The sequence below is a fragment of the Grampus griseus genome, assembly GCF_964374135.1.
Source record: "Grampus griseus genome assembly, chromosome: 2".
Taxonomy (NCBI): domain Eukaryota; kingdom Metazoa; phylum Chordata; class Mammalia; order Artiodactyla; family Delphinidae; genus Grampus; species Grampus griseus.
In genome coordinates, this window is record NC_139018.1 from 105,617,709 (window position 1) to 105,634,500 (window position 16,792).

The window sequence follows — 16,792 nt, forward strand, 5'->3', positions numbered from 1 at the left end:
TAGTTGCTCAAGGAAAGATGCCTTCCACTTTCCTAATGTTTTTTTCTTTAGTTTTCATACACACCTTTGTTTCTTTGATAGTACTTTCCTTGTAAATGTGAAAATATATAGAAAGTAAGGTTTGATTCATGGGGAGTTTAGTCACCAGGAAGGTACTTTTTTTTTTTTTTTAAGAAGATGTTGGGGGTAGGAGTTTATTAATTATTTATTTTTGGCTGTGTTGGGTCTTCGTTTCTGTGCAAGGGCTTTCTCTAGTTGTGGCGAGCGGGGGCCACTCTTCGTCGAGGTGCACGGGCCTCTCACTGTCGCGGCCTCTCTTGTTGCGGAGCACAGGCTCCAGACGCGCACGCTCAGTAGTTGTGGCTCACGGGCCCAGTTGCTCCGCGGCATGTGGGATCCTCCCAGACCAGGACTCGAACCCGTGTTCCCTGCATCGGCAGGCAGATTCCCAACCACTGCACCACCAGGGAAGCCCCGGAAGATACTTTTTATCCTTGTTACTTTTTGGTAATGTGATTTGACTGTATTTTCAGAGTTGTCTATATTTGACTATATTTTAAGTTACACCTGGCTTGGAAGATGTAATTAGCTTCAAGTGTTCTTTAGTCTACCTGGGAACCCAGATACTTTATTTGCAATTAAATAATTAGAAATTTGATGTTTTGGAGGACCACTTGTATTCTTCTTAGCAGCCAAATATCAAGCATTCTTGGAAGCTCTGATGAAATGCTCATTTTAAATGCAAATTCTTTGCACAGTTAGAAAGAAAATGAAATGTTCTGGCTTCCAGCGCTTACTCTGCATTTTTGCCATTCCTTCTGGTGGCCGAGGGGAGGGCTCATGACTAAATCCTTCAGCATCTTTATTATGATTTTGGATTTGTATTTGCTGAGGGGAAGCCTTGCCCCGAGACATTAACCCTCTGTTGCCATCTGTAGAGTTTTCACTAGTTTTTGTTTTTCCTCTTAAATGATATTTGGATTTCTTCTCGTTTGTTTTATGGGTGATAGATGTACTGGGAAACTTGTGGTGAGTGTTGGTTTGTTGGTTTTTTGAGGCAAATGAAATGTGTCAAAACCCTTCAGCTTTTTAGCCGGGGTGTGTGCTATTGCTTTTTAGTGTTAGAAGTTCCATGTCTCCTCTTTTCACTTCTGGGTTGTCTTCTCCCACTTTTCCCATTAATCCAACTACTGTGTCCCAGCTTGGGATCTGGAGAATCCTTGGCTTTGAGCACAAAGGAATTTCTAAGGAGCATGATTGGACAAGTGGTTCACTCTTTTGCTCTCTTTGAGAGAGAGATGATGAACTCATGGAGGCAGTTTAAGATGTTCATCCTCTCCCCTCAGTCAGACAAGTTATATTTGTTTTCCCGAAAGTGAGAATTTTACTTGTAAAACAACCCCTGTGTTCTGTGGTTTTAGATACCATTGGATTGTGAATGGAGGGGCTCAGCCTCTTGGCTAAGCTGGTCTCTTTCATGGGAGTTGTGTATACAGCTGGAGCCACTAGAGATGGTCTTGGGAATAGGAAGGTGGTCACATGTTTTCTCTCTTCACAAAACAATGACTTAATACTGAGTCTGCCCCTTAAGCTGGGGTGGTGGGCTGGTTGATGGTTGCCAAGTATTATGAAAATGCAAAAAAACCTTTTAAATCATTGAATGCAGTTGCAGCCATGCTTTTAATTTTATGATAAAACTTTTTTCTCCCCTTTTGTGCTTAGGCATTTTTGCAAAGCAGAATATAAAACTCGAAATGAAGCTTACATGCTGTCCTTAGTTTACTGAATGCATAGAATGGTTTTATTTATTAAAATTTTTTTTTTTAATTTTTAAATTTATTTATATTTGGCTGTGTTGGGTCTTTGTTGCTGCGTGTGGGCTTTCTCTAGTTGCAGTGAACGGAGGCTACTCTTCGTTGTGGTGCGCGGGCTTCTCATTACGGTGGCTTCTCTTGTTGCAGAGCACGGGGTCTAGGTGCGCGGGCTTCAGTAGTTGTGGTGCGTGGGCTCAGTAGTTGTGGCTCACGGGTTCTAGAGCACAGGCTCAGTAGTTGTGGTGCACAGGCCTGAGAGGAGCCTGGTGGGAAATGCCCCTGATCAAGCGTGTTAGGGTGAGAGACAGTAGCTGTGGGCTTGGCGAGCTGCCATGCTGGAAGGCTCCTGAGTCCAGTGTTGAGGTTGCAAAGTCTCTGAAACAGGCCAACCTCTTTGTTTAGTGACAATGAGCCGGAAACCCAGAAATTCAGGTGCTATGTCCAGACCAAGCAGCGCACTGGGGAAGAAGCAGGACTCATAACTTCGCCCTAGTATTCTTCTGTATTTTAGGTACGTGTGCTCAACCTCGGCACCGTTCACAGTTTGGTTGGGTGATTCTTTGTGTGGGGGCTGTCCTGTGCATTGTAGGGTTTTTAGTCCCATCCCTGGCCTCTACCCACTAGAGAGTAGTAGCACCACCCCCTCCCGCTTAAACTGTGACAGCCAAAAGTGTCTCCAGATACCCCCAGATGTCCCCCTGAGGGGGTAAAATTGCTCCCTGTGGAGAACCATTGCTTTAGATGTATATGATGGTCCTTGGAATTCATAGATACAACTTTCATGTTGCCATGGCCCCTTTCCCCTTTTGCTTTGAAATGTGAAATACACAGCTAAAGTGTTTTCTCCAGCTCTGACAGTAGATAACACTGGCTCCAAGGCCATTTACAGGAAAGAGGTCAGCATGGTTCTGAAATGAACTGCATTGTGTTTGGGATGACACTTTTCCCTTGAGTAGATTTGATCTGGTTTTCATTGTAATTTTTTTTTAAAATTTATTTTAATTTAGGCTGCGTTGGGTCTTCGTTGCTGTGGGCGGGCTTTTCTCTGGTTGCGGTGAACGGGGGCTACTCTTTGTTGTAGTGCGCAGGCTTCTCATTGTGGTGGCTTCTCTTGTGGAGCACGGGCTCTAGGCGCGCAGGCTTCAGTAGTTGTGGCACGGGGGCTCAGTAGTTGTGGCTCGCGGACTCTAGAGCGCAGGCTCAGTAGCTCAGTAGTTGTGGCGCAGGGGCTTCATTGCTCCGCAACATGTGGGATCTTCCCGGACCAGGGCTCAAACCCGTGTCCCCTGCATCGGCAGGGGGATTCTTAACCACTGCGCCACCAGAGAAGCCCTCGTTTTAGATTTTGAACGGCAATGACTTGTCTTCACTAAGCAGCTTGTACTTTTAATTTTAGCCAATGGGTGTCAATGGGGACAACATGTCCTATGAGTGGGCGAGAAGTCAAAGTATGCCAAAGGCCAAGGAGGTTTTGGCAATCTGAAACCCATGAAAAATCAGGCTTCCATTTTGTGAACCTTGGGGTAAGCTCAGAAGAGAACACTCACCAACTTAATTAAACCTGCCTGAATACAGAGCAGATGTATGGGCAGATTTTACAGTGGACCATGACCTTCTGAGTTAAGGATTGGCTTTGGGTGGCTACGAATCGTTGGATGCAAAGGGATGAAGAGCCCCAGACCGAGAGGCTGGAGACCTGGGATCTGTACTTGGGGCTCTGCCCAGACTCTCTTCATCAGGTCATCAGATATTCGGGCAGCAGTGTCCTCCTCATCTGCAAGAAGAAGGGCAGAGCCACGATTCGTGCTTCCTGGGCCACTGGGAAGTGCAGGGTGGTGAACTTAGCCTGGGTCTGTGAAACCCCAGGATAAACCTAAGACTCTTACTGGAGCCTTAATTTTACTCGGGAATTTGGAAGACGAGGTATCTTCGCATGCACATACTGAATAAGTGGAAAATCTGTGTGGTAAGAATTGAAGCTAGGATATAGAACTTGAACGAAATGGACACAATCTCATGCTTGCTGGGAATGGCTTCCCAGTGTTGGTGGCCCACCCTCTTCTGTCTGGTGGAATTCTGCCAGGAGAGTTTGATAAGCCGTGGGCCCAGGAATCTCCACGGTTCCTTCTACATCTAAAATGTCTGGTTGGAATAAAAAAGATAGAACTTTGGTGTAGAATCTTGGGTAAGTTCATACTAATCACCAGAGAGGTCCTTGGGAAGAAAAGACAATAATAATAAAGGTGGTCTAGCCTTTAAGAATTCAGGTACTTCACATTTTCCTTCCTTCCTTTTTTGCTTTAAATGGGAAAGCTTTGGCTTCCATTCTGGAGTGTGAGCCTGTAACCCAAACTGTGAAAAGGATGGGTCTGGTGCTGTTGTGGGACCCTCAGAGTTTAACACTTAAGGGTTTAATTAATCTAAGAAATATGCCAGAGAAGATAGCGTGCTGTTTGAATTTCTTTGAAATGCCTCTACCTGAATGGTGAGAAGGGAGTTGGCCTGTGGGCTCTAGGTAGAAATTAAAACTACTGACCTCCCCTCTCACAGCTGGGATTGACTTAGCTGGGTTAAGTTGGACTATTAGGTCACTCAGTTCATTCAACTTTTGTTGCTGAAATTATTTAATGTTATACGGAAGTTGTTTTTTTGTGTTGATGTTCATGACAGTCCTTTAAAAATGAACGTCAGAGGTTTCAGACGGGACCCACGTCCCCATGCTGTCTGTTTTCTGGAAAGGAAAAAGGCCACTGCAGGGCAGACAAGCAGGAGAACACCTATGAACAAAGCAGTTCTTGAGAAAAGCTTTGGCTCCTGTAACGCTTTGTCAACATTACCTTATGCGAGGCCACTTTACTCTATGACGTAATAAGGATTAATTTATAATGTTTTCATGAAAGCAGGAGTGGGTGGTAGTGGGTTTTTCTTTGTCTTTTCTTGGCATGTAATTGAAACACAGCTTGGACCAAATAAGAAACATTTGTGTTAGGTGGGGAAAAGATTCTAGAGGCTTCTCAACTGGGTCAAATACTGCTTCCTTTATTTGGAGCATGTAAGCAGATGTCTCATCTGAGACCAGCATTAAGAACATTGCCATTGGGACTTCCCTGGTGGCGCAGTGGTTAAGAATCCGCCTGCCAATGCAGGGGACACAGGTTCGAGCCCTGGTCCGGGAAGATCCCACATGCTGCGGAGCAACCAAGCCCGTGAGCCACAAATACTGAAGCCCGCACACCTAGAAGCCCGTGCTCCGCAACAAGAGAAGCCACCGTGATGAGAAGCCCGTGCACCACAGCGAAGAGTAGCCTCTGCTCACTGCAACTAGAGAAAGCCCGCGCGCAGCAACGAAGACCCAATGCAGCCAAAAATAAATTAAAAAAAAAAAAAAGAACATTGCCATTTCTGTCTGTTCACAAGCAAATGGATTTTCTGACCTAGGGAACTGTCTGAATTCTAGACCCACATAACACATTCATTGAATCAGAAGAAACAGTGTGTGGGTTGATCTGTCTCAAAAGAAATCTATGCCTTGAGAGTGAGTTTATAAATTCATTTCCTTTAATAATGCTACTTATCGAGAAGATGTGTCCTTTGTAAAGAACAGTGGGCCTGTGCCTTTCGAAGTGGCAGGCTTTTTTGGTAGGTCCCAGAGGAACGAACACTTGAGTTTGCTGAGGAAGTCTAGTTGTTTGGCCCTTGGGAAATAGAGCCTGAACTTATGGCCTAATGTGATTGAGTAGTTGAGTTACTAGAGTATGCCCAAAGAACACCCAAGATCCTCTTTCAGTCTGTTTGTGTGCTTGGTTTGATTCTAGAATTGGCATCCTGAAACTCACAAGAATCCTTAACACTAAGGCATAGGCATTTCACAGATATCCGAGTCTTGACTGTTTGCCAGGAGTCTTCACTGTTGGCACCATCTTTATCTTTGTTCTCTACCTAGCATTCTTGCCTGCCAGGAACTCGGTCTAGGGACTGTGAAAGGTACACAGAAGCTAACCCTCTGGTAATGAGGTGTCTCACAGCAGGACAACATCCTCTGGCATATACGGGGAAGGAAATTTTGATTGGGAGGCTCAGGGGGGTCGTCTTGGAGGCTTGGGGACATGTGATTGGGTTTTGGGGGGAGGTAGATTGATATCAGACGAGGGGGTTGGGCTTTCCTGGAAGGAGTGGCTTGGGGACAGACTCCAAAGTGGGTGAGTAGAAGACAGGATGTGTTGGGGTGAGGAGAATCTCAGACACCAGATGCACTCTCGGGACTGGTTTGTGGCTCCAGGGCTGGGGGTGTCTCTGGGCGGCAGCTGAGTCAGGGCGTCTGAGTGTGCGGGACCTCTTTCCAGGGTAAGAGATTTGAAGCGCATCCTGGAGTCAGTGCAGAACTTGAAGTGCAGCAGAGAAGGGAGAAAGGTGGAAAAGCAGCTCTGCAAGCAGGGCAGGAAGGTACGAGGAAGTGGACAATGAGAGCCTTCCAGTCTAGTTCTCTCTGCTGCTGTCAGACTGATTGATGGGGAAGCCGGGCTGCTCACGTGGGCTGGGCCTCCGGGAAGACTATCGAATGTTTTTTCTTGTGGCTTTATTATAGTCCTGAGTTTTCAAACTCGAATGTGAAATGACTGAGTTATGCTGGACTCAGAGGGAACGGTCCACTCATACCCGTCTTCCTCCCCAAACTCTATTATTGTTTATCTTAGTTACCTACAAGAGGCCTCTCTAACACATCATCTTTCTCCCTCTTCCCTCAGTTTCCTTACTATTAATCTACTGGGTGCCCTGTGCAAGGTGCTAGGGGTGCCAGCAGGAGAGGGCAGCCCGTGCCCTCATGGAGCTCCAGATTGAGACAGACCAGAGACGAGCTGATCTGGAACTCAATGCAAAGTGCAGGGGCGGGGTCCCTGCAGAGGGAACTGCAGGAGGGCTGTGCACGGGGCGCTGGTTGGGGGCTGTGCGCTGGAGAAGACCACCCAGCTGTGGGTGGCGATGCCGGTTATGGCTGGTTTCAAAAAGAGCTCCTACCTTCACATGTGACCTAAAGTTTCTTCCAAACAGCACAGTCTCTGAGAATGGCAGACGTTTGGGGATGTTTTTTTGGTTGTTTTTTTTACTCTGTCCTAACCCTTACCCCAGCACCGCTTCAAAGCAGAACACAGGCTATCTTATTGTGTTGTGGAAGTTATTCAAGGGATCCTTAATCCTTATGTGTTACGTATTTGCTTATAGAATAAATTAACGATGCCTTGGAATTATTCTTTGGTGTTTTAAAATGCACGTAGGGGCTCTTGGGATGAATTAAAAATTGATTTAAGAGCACTTATGTCTTGATATTTTCCTCTCTCCAAGGGAACCAGAAGGACAACTCTGGTGTATTTGGGGGTGGGGGGCGTCTGCAGAACTTTTTGACCTTAAAGGGTACCACCTCCTTCTCTTCCTCTCCCAGCACTGAGCACAGTGCCTTGGTGTGTAGTAAATCCGGAGCACGCTCACGCTTTTCATCCGTCCCTTTAGTCTGCATGCCAGTCCTTCCCCGGGCAGCAGGTGTGATAATGCGGGGGAGGCAGCAGGAGGCCTGCGAGTGTGGTCTTTTCCTGCCTGTGTTCTCCAGGGTGTGAGAGAATCGTGAGGACTGAAAGTGTAAGCCCACTCTGGGGCCCCAGAGATGCCGGCCTGTTATCGGAGGGTCCACTGTCATTCCTGGTCCAGGCCCTTGATGTAAAGGAACTAGCTGTTGGGCGTAGTGACTGATGCCCCGTGGATGAGGTCTCGAGCCTCACCGAGCGCTCCAGCCCCCTCCTTGGCTAAAGAGCCCCCGTCTGCGGGTTGTCTGGGTTAAACATCAAAAAGCTACCTCTGGAATCTGTTTCCTGGCTCGTCCATCCTCGCATGGGTTCCCCTAGGGTGGAAACAGTGACTCTGTGAATGAGCACTTCAGGTTTAAGAAGGATCCCACTTAGGCACAGGCTCCGTGGGAAAGGGGCATGAGATCATTTTGTTCCCATTTTAGTTGCTGAAACCCTTTGTTTTTCTGGAATTGGCTGGCCTTTACTTTTCCTGAGCGCTGGGCGATAGTTTCCCTGTAAGCTATTGTTTTGAGTCTATCAAGAATGTTGGGCTCGCATGCATATGTGTCCTCGTGTGTATATTTACACACACACTTTTTAAATTGCAGACTTGAGCTAGGGGAGGAGCAGAAGAGACATAGCAAGAGATGAGAGACGACAGTATTCCCTTTCTTAGGCACATGCTACTGTGAGTCCGTCCTGCACAGTGTATGGGTGCAGGCTCTCCCAAACTGGGTTAAAACGTTGTTTGATGTCGTGGTGTCAACGTTTGGCAGTTGTAACTAAAAAATGATAGCTTTGTCTGCTAGTAAGATTACCTCAGAAAAGGGTCTTTTTGGAATGGCATGCTCCTGCTCAGATTATTAGGCAAGGAGCATACTTTCCTTATTTGGTTGAGATAGTATTGCTAAGTGTGTGGGAAGGGCTAGGAACCGAGATGCACTGCTCATGGCTCCATACACTGTCCACCTCTTTTTCTGGCCAGTGGATGTCTTGACCGCTCACTGAATGAGCAGAGTTCTCACAAGGAGGGTAGAGTAATGAGGCACCTGAAGGAGAAGATGTAAGGCACCACGGCCTCTGTATCCAGCTGAGGAAGGAGGTGGCCAAACGTTCCTCTGAGTTCTGCACACGTGTCTGGGGTTCGCTTCTTCCTTAGCAGTTCAGGAAGACTTACTGAGATTGTTCACAGTAACAGAATGTGCCCCAGGAAATAGGCCTGCCAAGCATGGAAGAGGAAAGACCAATGAGTTCGCAGAAACACAACACCAGCTTTTCCCAGAGTGACGGGCAGCATCGGGGCTCAGCTTGGAATACAGGGCTGTCCCAGGGCGTGGACATTTTTTTTTTAAAAAACAAGATGTATTTATAGATAGTGCCCCAGGGGCCACAACTGGTAACTATTCCCTGGCAGGCCGCACCCTCAGACAAGCACTGGGCTCGCTGCAGTTTCACTGCTGTCTTGAGCTGGGTCTGAGATGACAAGTCCTGGAGGTCCTTGTCACCGACCTGAATCTCTCTGTAAGGAAGATTGCTTTACTCTGTGACATACATAGAGAAGAATATGTGAAATGTATGGGAATAGTTTGAACATCTGGGAAGCCAACAACCAGGCTAAGAAATCAACATTACGAATATCTTAAATGTCTTAGACGCTCCACCTCGCCTCAGAGTTGTGATAAGCATCTCAATTTTTCATTTTAACTGAGCCTTGGTACCTATGTTTGTGTTCCTAAACAACGCAGATGTTTGATATTGTTTTTGTTTTGAAAAGCTGAGTACCAAGCACAAACACGGCTTTGAGAAGGTCCCTGTTGAAACTGGTGAAGGCTCCCAGGCACAGCCTAGGGCTCTAGAACAGTTATTAACATTGCTGGCTGCAGAGTCATACTCTCCACCGTAAGAGCTACATGAAGCTAATTTTCTCGCTGGTCCTTGCCCTTGTGTATCTCTTTGTAAATGGCATTGCCACTCACGACCCTCTTCACCAAGGGCTTGTAGAAAGTTCAGAGAGCAAGATAAAAAGGGACTCCTATTATATTAATTAAGCCGGGGTCCTTAACCAGAGGTACAGAGAGATTTCAGGGGACTCTGAACCCTCTGAAACTGAATCTATTATGTTCTTCTTCTGGGGGAGAGGGTCCATCATATTTCCAGAGGGGTTTATGGACCCTCCTTCCCTGTAAGAATAAGGAAAAATGTGGCCAATATGGTAGGTTGTGTTTTGTTGTTGTTGTTGTTTTTTTAAAAATTTTTTTTTTTGGCAGTACACGGGCCTCTCACTGTTGTGGCCTCTCCTGTTGCGGGGCACAGGCTCCGGACGCGCAGGCTCAGCAGCCATGGTTCATGGGCCTAGCAGCTCTGCGGCACGTGGGATCTTCCCGGATCAGGGCACAAACCCGTGTCCCCTGCATTGGCAGGCGGACTCTCAACCACTGCGCCACCAGGGAAGCCCTTGTTTATTTTTTAAAATGAATCCTGGGACTGTTGAATTCCTTGAAATGTGTGTGAGTCCGCTTGTGTGCGAGTCTGTGCTGGCTTTTTACCTGTGAGCATGCTTGACTTTGGAAAGGGAAAGTTGTGCCCTGGACTGTCCAGGGCAGAATCCTTGACCATTCTGTGGGTGGCCTAGCAGGCTTTGCATTTTCTCTGAAATCTGCATCTTTTACTCTTGACCCAGAGTAACTGAAATGCTAAAAGGGGGGAAAAAAACTGGAATGGTTGCTGTAGTTTCAAAACAAATGACCTCACTGCCTAAATTCCACTTCATGCAAAAGAAACCCTAACTTTCCCCCTTATAAATAATAATGGACCTTTGGGGAAACAGATACAAATACCCATTTAGCGCGGGTGGGGGCAGATTTGTCACTGCTGAAGGAAACTCCCTGGAAACAGAACATGACTATTGTTACACCAACTTTGTAGTTACTTCCTAAGAGATGGCAATTTAAATTTATCATGACTGACATTCACTTCTTCAAAGTAGGCGAGTAATTACGCTTTGTATAAGCTGACTTAATGGGAGGTACTTTCAGCTTGTTCCAGCAATGTAGGGGAATTTCAGAATTCTCTAGCTGAAGAGTTGAGTCTTATTTCATCTCTGCTCTTTCGTGGATGAGTTGATGGAAGACGTGCAAGGTTAGGTGTGATCTGCCCAAGGTTGCATTGATTTGTCAGGGTCACCTGGAACTAGAACCCCAGGGGAAGAGGTAACTATTTACATGATTATGGCTTAAATATATAATTAGATGATGATTCATTAAAAAAAAAATAACCAGAAGGGTCATTTTCTAAAGACTCAGCATTTTGATCATTCATTTCATTTTAACAAAATGACCAATGACAAGTGTTAGCCCCCCATATCTTTGAAATGTACCACTTCTTGTGGTCTCCAGGCATTTCCCTGGAGGGTTCTGGTCTCTTGGGTCTGTAAACCTGATGTATGGAGAAGGTGCTTTTGTTTTGGTTCTGTGCTGTTTATATCTCATAAATTCAGAATTTTTAGGTCTTGAGGTTTTCCTCCACAGTTTTTAGATTTTTCTTCTTGTACTCAAATCTGAACAGTCCTGAGGTTTTTCTTTCTCTCTTTTTCTTTTGTCTTTGAAGAAAACCAGGAGTTTCAGTTTGGCTCTTCAAAGTCCTTGGGGATTAAAGAGAGAGAACTAGGGGAACGATTAAGAGTTGTCTCTTCTCCTCTGTTAAGAGCCAGAACGAATAAGAACAACATTTATTTAGAACCTGAGTTTCTTGAAGGAAGGTAATTTACAGGTAAACTTAAGCTCTTTATAGACTTGATTCTGACATTCCCTTCCTGGACTCGCCATCACATGCTGCTGATTTTGGACAAGGCCTGTCTCTTCTGAGTCTTGGCTTTTCTCATCTGTAAAGGGAGGGGTTGGGCCTGATTATCTCCAAGGGAGCTTTGCAGCCGTACGTCTGGACTCCACACTGGGGGATTTGCAGAGAGGCTGTTGTGGAGCTGCTGCTGGTGACATGGTGCTTCTCCCGACATTGTGGGCAGAAGAGTTGCCATCTGTGTCAATGCACAGTGCTCTGAGACCACTGACTCCGCGTGGCGTTTTCCTTTTCTGCTCTCTTTAGAATCTGAAGCCCGTCGGTGTCATTCAACACTGGGACAGTGTTGCTTCCCCACTAACGTGGCCGCCTGTACTGACTCGTGTCATTTGTCCCTTTTTTTGCCAGTGTGCTGCTGCAGGGTAACATCTGGACTGGGCTCCTGGACCCTTGGATGTTCGGCTGCCCGCAAGTTCCTGGATCGACTTGGTGAAAAGGGTGAGTAATCTCCATGTTTCAACTTCGGAATCCGAGGGCTGGAGGGGTAGTGGCTAGGGAACAAAGTCTAGCTGGTGGACCACCTCCCTCTGCAGACCTCCTCTGGCACGCCCACCTTCAGGAGCCTTAGAGATGGCAGCTGTGACTCCAGACACAGCCTTTCTGCCCCAACGGTCATATGGTCGGGGGCCTTCTGAATCTGCCTCCTGAGAGCTGCTTTGTAGAGCCCAACTTACCAGTCTTGATTCTCTATCCCTGCTGGCCTACAGGCCGAGACTCTTTTTTTTTTTTTTTTTGCGGTACGCGGGCCTCTCACTGTTGTGGCCTCTCCCGTTGCGGAGCACAGGCTCTGGACGCGCAGGCTCAGCGGCCATGGCCCATGGTCCTAGCCGCTCCGCGGCATGTGGGATCTTCCCGGACCGGGGCACGAACCCGTGTCCCCTGCATCGGCAGGCGGACTCTCAACCACTGCGCCACCAGGGAAGCCCCCGAGACTCTTTATGGTGGCAAGTGCAGGTGCTGATCCTTGCGGCTGACATCCTCTTCCCCAGGGCCTCCTCATCCATCACACCTGAGCCTCACGCCGCCCCTGGTGCGAACCCCTTTTATTTTTAATTTATTTTTTTGGCTGTACCACATAGCTTGCGGGATATTCCCCGACCAGGGATTGAACCTGGGCCACCACGGTGAAAGCCCGGAATCCTAACCACTAGGCAACCAGGGAAGTCTGCAAACCCCTTTTGGAGAGGCCTCCTCTGACCACCTCATTATAGACTCCTTCCCCCTACCCCCAAGTGTTCTGTTTCTTCCTCTCTCAGGCCCTTGCGTGCACCTTTCTTTGCACTTAACACAGGACAGGCCTCTTCAGTCACTCGGTAGACCACCCATTCATCCGTTCATTCGTTCAACAAATATTGATTAACTACCGTGTGCCGGTGGCTAAGGTTGGCACAGTCTGTGCTCTCGTGGAACTCCCATGAAGAAAGAAAAAGACCAAGTGAAAACCTAAGTAAATGATCACAGTCCTGTCTGGGTAGACGGCTTTGTTCTAGATACTCTCAAGCCCCTGGGGATCTAGTTAAACTGCAGACCCCGATGGGGTGGGTCTGGGTGGAGCCTGCGAGCCTGTGCTTCTGTCAAGGTCCAGGCGATGCCGAAGCTGCTGGTTTGTAGCTCACACTTGGAGAAGTAAGGTCTAAGGATCCTGACGCCCCTGAGACTTGTCCTCGAGTGTGACTCTTGGCGAACTGCCTGAGGCATGTGCCTGTAAAGCCCCCAGAGACCCGGCGGGAGTTTATCCGGTGGGTCCGTCTCCCTCAGCTGTGTGAGGCTGAGTGGTGTGAAATACGAGCCCTACCAGAGAGTATGGGAGCCTGTTACCCTCCCCAGTGTCTGTGAGCTCGTACCTTGTTATTGTGTGTCGCGGTGTTGTCGATGAAATCCTCCCTTAAATACGGTGCTTTTCAGATTCTTGAGGTGGAATCCCGTGAGGTCTCTGCAGTGTGCCTATTTTGAAGTCAGCATTTCTGAAAACACTGAGGCTGTTTCTTGTTTTTAAGAGCAGACTGCCTCAGCTGGGCTAATGTGGCACTTTAAGTGGGTTGTTGAGAAGTGAGAGACTATATTGGAAGCGGAGAACTGACCACAGAAAGAGCAGGCAGAGCGAGGGTTCGAGGGGCTGGCAGGGGGGCTTAGGGCACTGATGCCAAAGGGGGCGTCTTGAGTCCAGCTGGTGAATTGGCCCCTGGGGTGTTCTCTCGAGATGCCGGTGTGGTGTTGCCGGCTCAGCACTGCTGTACTGCCGCAGTCAAGCCTTTCAGAAGTCATGTTTAGTTTTTACAAGGAGCCAGATGGATTCTCCACTAGTTAATAGTTCTGGTGGCCATTGATGGAGCACTTACGACATACTAGGTTTTGGGCAAAGCACTTGGCACATGGCCCGGTGCCTTTAACCTTCCCGATGGCTCACGAGGCAGGTAGTCACCTTTTTACAGAGGACAAGATTGAGGTCAGGGGTGACCCACTTGCCCGGGGTCACACAGCAAGTAGGCTCAGGATCCGGCCTGGTCTGTCAGCCCTTGGGCAGGGCCTTTTCTCCTCTTGCTTTTACCACCTGGATCATGACTAGAGAGAGGATTTTACTGCTGGTGGCAAGAGTGGTTTGCTGATTATTTGTGTTACTTTTCTTCCGTCTTGCCCTCATCATACCCCCGGGTATGGCGCGTCCCTGTGTGTCAGCGTCTGTAGCACTTTCTTCCCTTGAGTTAGAGGAGGAGCTTGGCCAATGTGGTGCAGAAATGAACAGGGAAGAGAAAGGTACATTTTGGAGGCTGACGTTTCGCCCCACCCTCGCTAGCTTCTGCCAGCCTCCCTGGGGACAGGTCTCTAGGGGGCCTGCAATGGCTGCCTGTGACCCCGAGAGTCAGGGCTACACCTTAGTCCTTGATGGTTCACAGCTGGAGGCAGAAGGTGAGGAGTCAGGTTGATGGCATTGTTTTTGAAGACCATTTTCTGGCCACTTCATGGGATTCCTGTATCTGACCATTTCCAAATAACCTTGTTCTGCTCAGGGTTATTTTGTGTACTCTGTATCAGATACACAATTCTAGAGCTTCATGGGTTTTAAGTTTTGAACTAGGTTCCTTGATTTTGGTTTCATATATATGCTGAGTGCGTGTATACACTGAGCCACTCACCAGGTGCAGAATTAAGTTGAATCCATGTAAGTAGGCTTCCGAGGCAAGGTGTGCACTCTGATTCTCACGTTTTAGGCAACGCAGGAACCGTACTATTAGGCGTGTGTTGCAAACTCAGTGTTACTAAGTCCGTGCGCATCCCTACCCACGGGAGTGGTAGGGTGGGCCCACCCATGTAAACATGGAATTGGATCTTAAAAGCAGCGCCTTTTCACTTCTTTAGGCTTTTGCATCCAGAGTTAAGGATTTGGAGCTGGTGGGAACTGGATTCACCTCCCAGATCCATAGTGAGTAAACTTGTGCACGTATATGTTTACCTGGGCCTCAGTTTCTCATACAGGCACCAATGTCTAGTGGGTTCTGTTTTCTGGGCCTGATTCCTCAACAGTGAAAGGAAGGAGGTGAGTTTTACTTGGTTTTAGATATGATATCCTTGGAGCACTGCGTACTCATCCTGGCCATGCGGTCTTCAAGGACTGGCTGAAGTGCCCCTTTCCCCCTGTGTCTGGCTGCATTCCCTCCAGTTGAGCTCTTTGCCCATGTCTGAAGCCAATTTCTTGGTCTGTAGAAATGAGCCCCTTGAGGACAGGGATTATGCTTCATCCAGCCTGTATCCGGGGGCCCAGCGCTCAGCCTTGGGCTCAGTAAACATTTGTTAAATGAACCCAACAGTGTAATTTCCTTCTTCCATTGGCTTATCTAAAGCCAGTGTATCAGAAGAGCAGTGACTTAAGTACTGCTGATGAATCCCTGAGCAAACAGGGTGGTGGTAACAGTGGTCAAATGGGTCTCTGGTAATCATAGGCCTTCACAGGTAAACACAACGGTAGGTGTTCCCTTGCCTTTTGTGAACTTCAGAAGGCCTCCTCTGTGGGGTCTCCAATTGTTTTTAGTAATGGGAGAGAGCAAATGGGGTAGAAGAGGTTGAATGTGTGTCTAAAAAAAGTACTTTTCTGTAACAGCTTTTGTTTGTAAAGTAAAAGTATATTTTCAAGAGATACGTTGCAAAACTAACTTGCAACCTGTTGATATTAAAGAAGAAAAGGAAACGATTTATTAGAAGGGAAGAGAGTAGCTTCCCCCACAGAGTCTTTGCCAAAGTGTCCAGCCTTTTGGGCCTGTGTTTCATGCTGTAGGGTTACCAGATTTGGGACTGTCTCCCCTCGCTGTGAATTTTTTTTTTTTAAAGTACATCTGGTACAATGTGACAAATTTTAGGATGCCAGGGGATGGAGATGCAGGCCCCTCCCCGCTTCAAATGCAGGGATAAACAGTATTCGGATACTCTGTGATTTGCCATCCTTGTTTCTTGCCTCTGCTTCAATGCAGGAGTCTGTCAATCCCTGTCATTCAAAATATCACAGCCTTAGAGCCACTATTGCTCACAGGGCACTTGGGGTTGGGGGACACAGAGGGATTTTGCCTGCAGCCTATGGCCGAGTACCCCTACCCAGCAAACCGGGATGTTCTAATCCATTGTATTACCTTGTCTGAAATTGTGGGTCCATGGTGACATCCGATCCCAACCCTTTTCCTCACTTGGGACCCTCAGAGGCATGTTTCTCTTTATTAAAAAAAGAAAAGCCTGAAAAGCAAGGTTTCTAATTAAAGGAATGACTGACTGGGGATTTGGTAGTTTTTACACCTTTTTCCTCCTCACAGAGGGCTCTTACCTGGTTTAAGAACGGAAAGGATACTGTTGACATCGTTTAGTTTTTGTGAGAAGGGACAATATTTTCAAGGTGGTAGCAGGACTCTCTATAACGTACTCATGACCCTTTGTGTGTGAGAAAGCATATTTTTTAAAAACAAAATGAATATCGTGTAATAATGTTCTGTGTAATGTATTTTAAAAACTAACATCGTGGACATTGATCCCCTGCTAAAAAGAAATCTATTCCATATGGAAAGACTGCATATTATTTCTTTCTGTTAACTTTTCATGGAAAAAGTATGTAACAGTTAAGTTGCGTGACCTTTCATCCTCCTGTTGCTGGCTGGGCTTCTTACCCTCCCTCTCCCCAGTTTTTTTCTTTTGGGTAATATCGCAATGAGCATTTTTGTAACATTTATTTATAGACCATATGGGCGCTTCTGTAGAATTTTGAGGTCAAAAGATATGCACCCTTACAAATTCACCTTTATTTATTTACTTATTTATTTGAACCCCAGAAGCTGGCAGTTTATTTTAAACAAGGTAAGATATGGAGTCACAAGTCCCAGTCCTGCCTCAAACAATTTGTACTGGACTTTCCTGGGCACCATATGTCTTTCAAGTAAATGAGCTTCTGAGGCAACAGAGAAGCAATAGAGAAAACCAAGCATAAAAATTCACCTTTAAAAAGATGATATACTTAGGTTCCCAATGACCTGAGGTCTGTCACTAGTACAGAATGTTGTTAATCTTAAATTTTTGTCATTTTGAAAGCTA

General features: G+C 46.9%; 1 protein-coding gene across 2 annotated transcripts in view; it reads left to right on the forward strand.

Annotated features, from left to right (window-relative positions):
• TLN2 (talin 2) overlaps nucleotides 1–16,792 on the forward strand; it is a 450,475-nt gene that overhangs the window by 71,374 nt on the left and 362,309 nt on the right. For both annotated transcript variants that reach the window (XM_082647306.1, XM_082647308.1), the window contains exon 2: nucleotides 11,576–11,665. The gene's annotated coding sequence lies outside the window, so the exon portion shown is untranslated. The remainder of the gene's footprint in view (nucleotides 1–11,575; nucleotides 11,666–16,792) is intronic.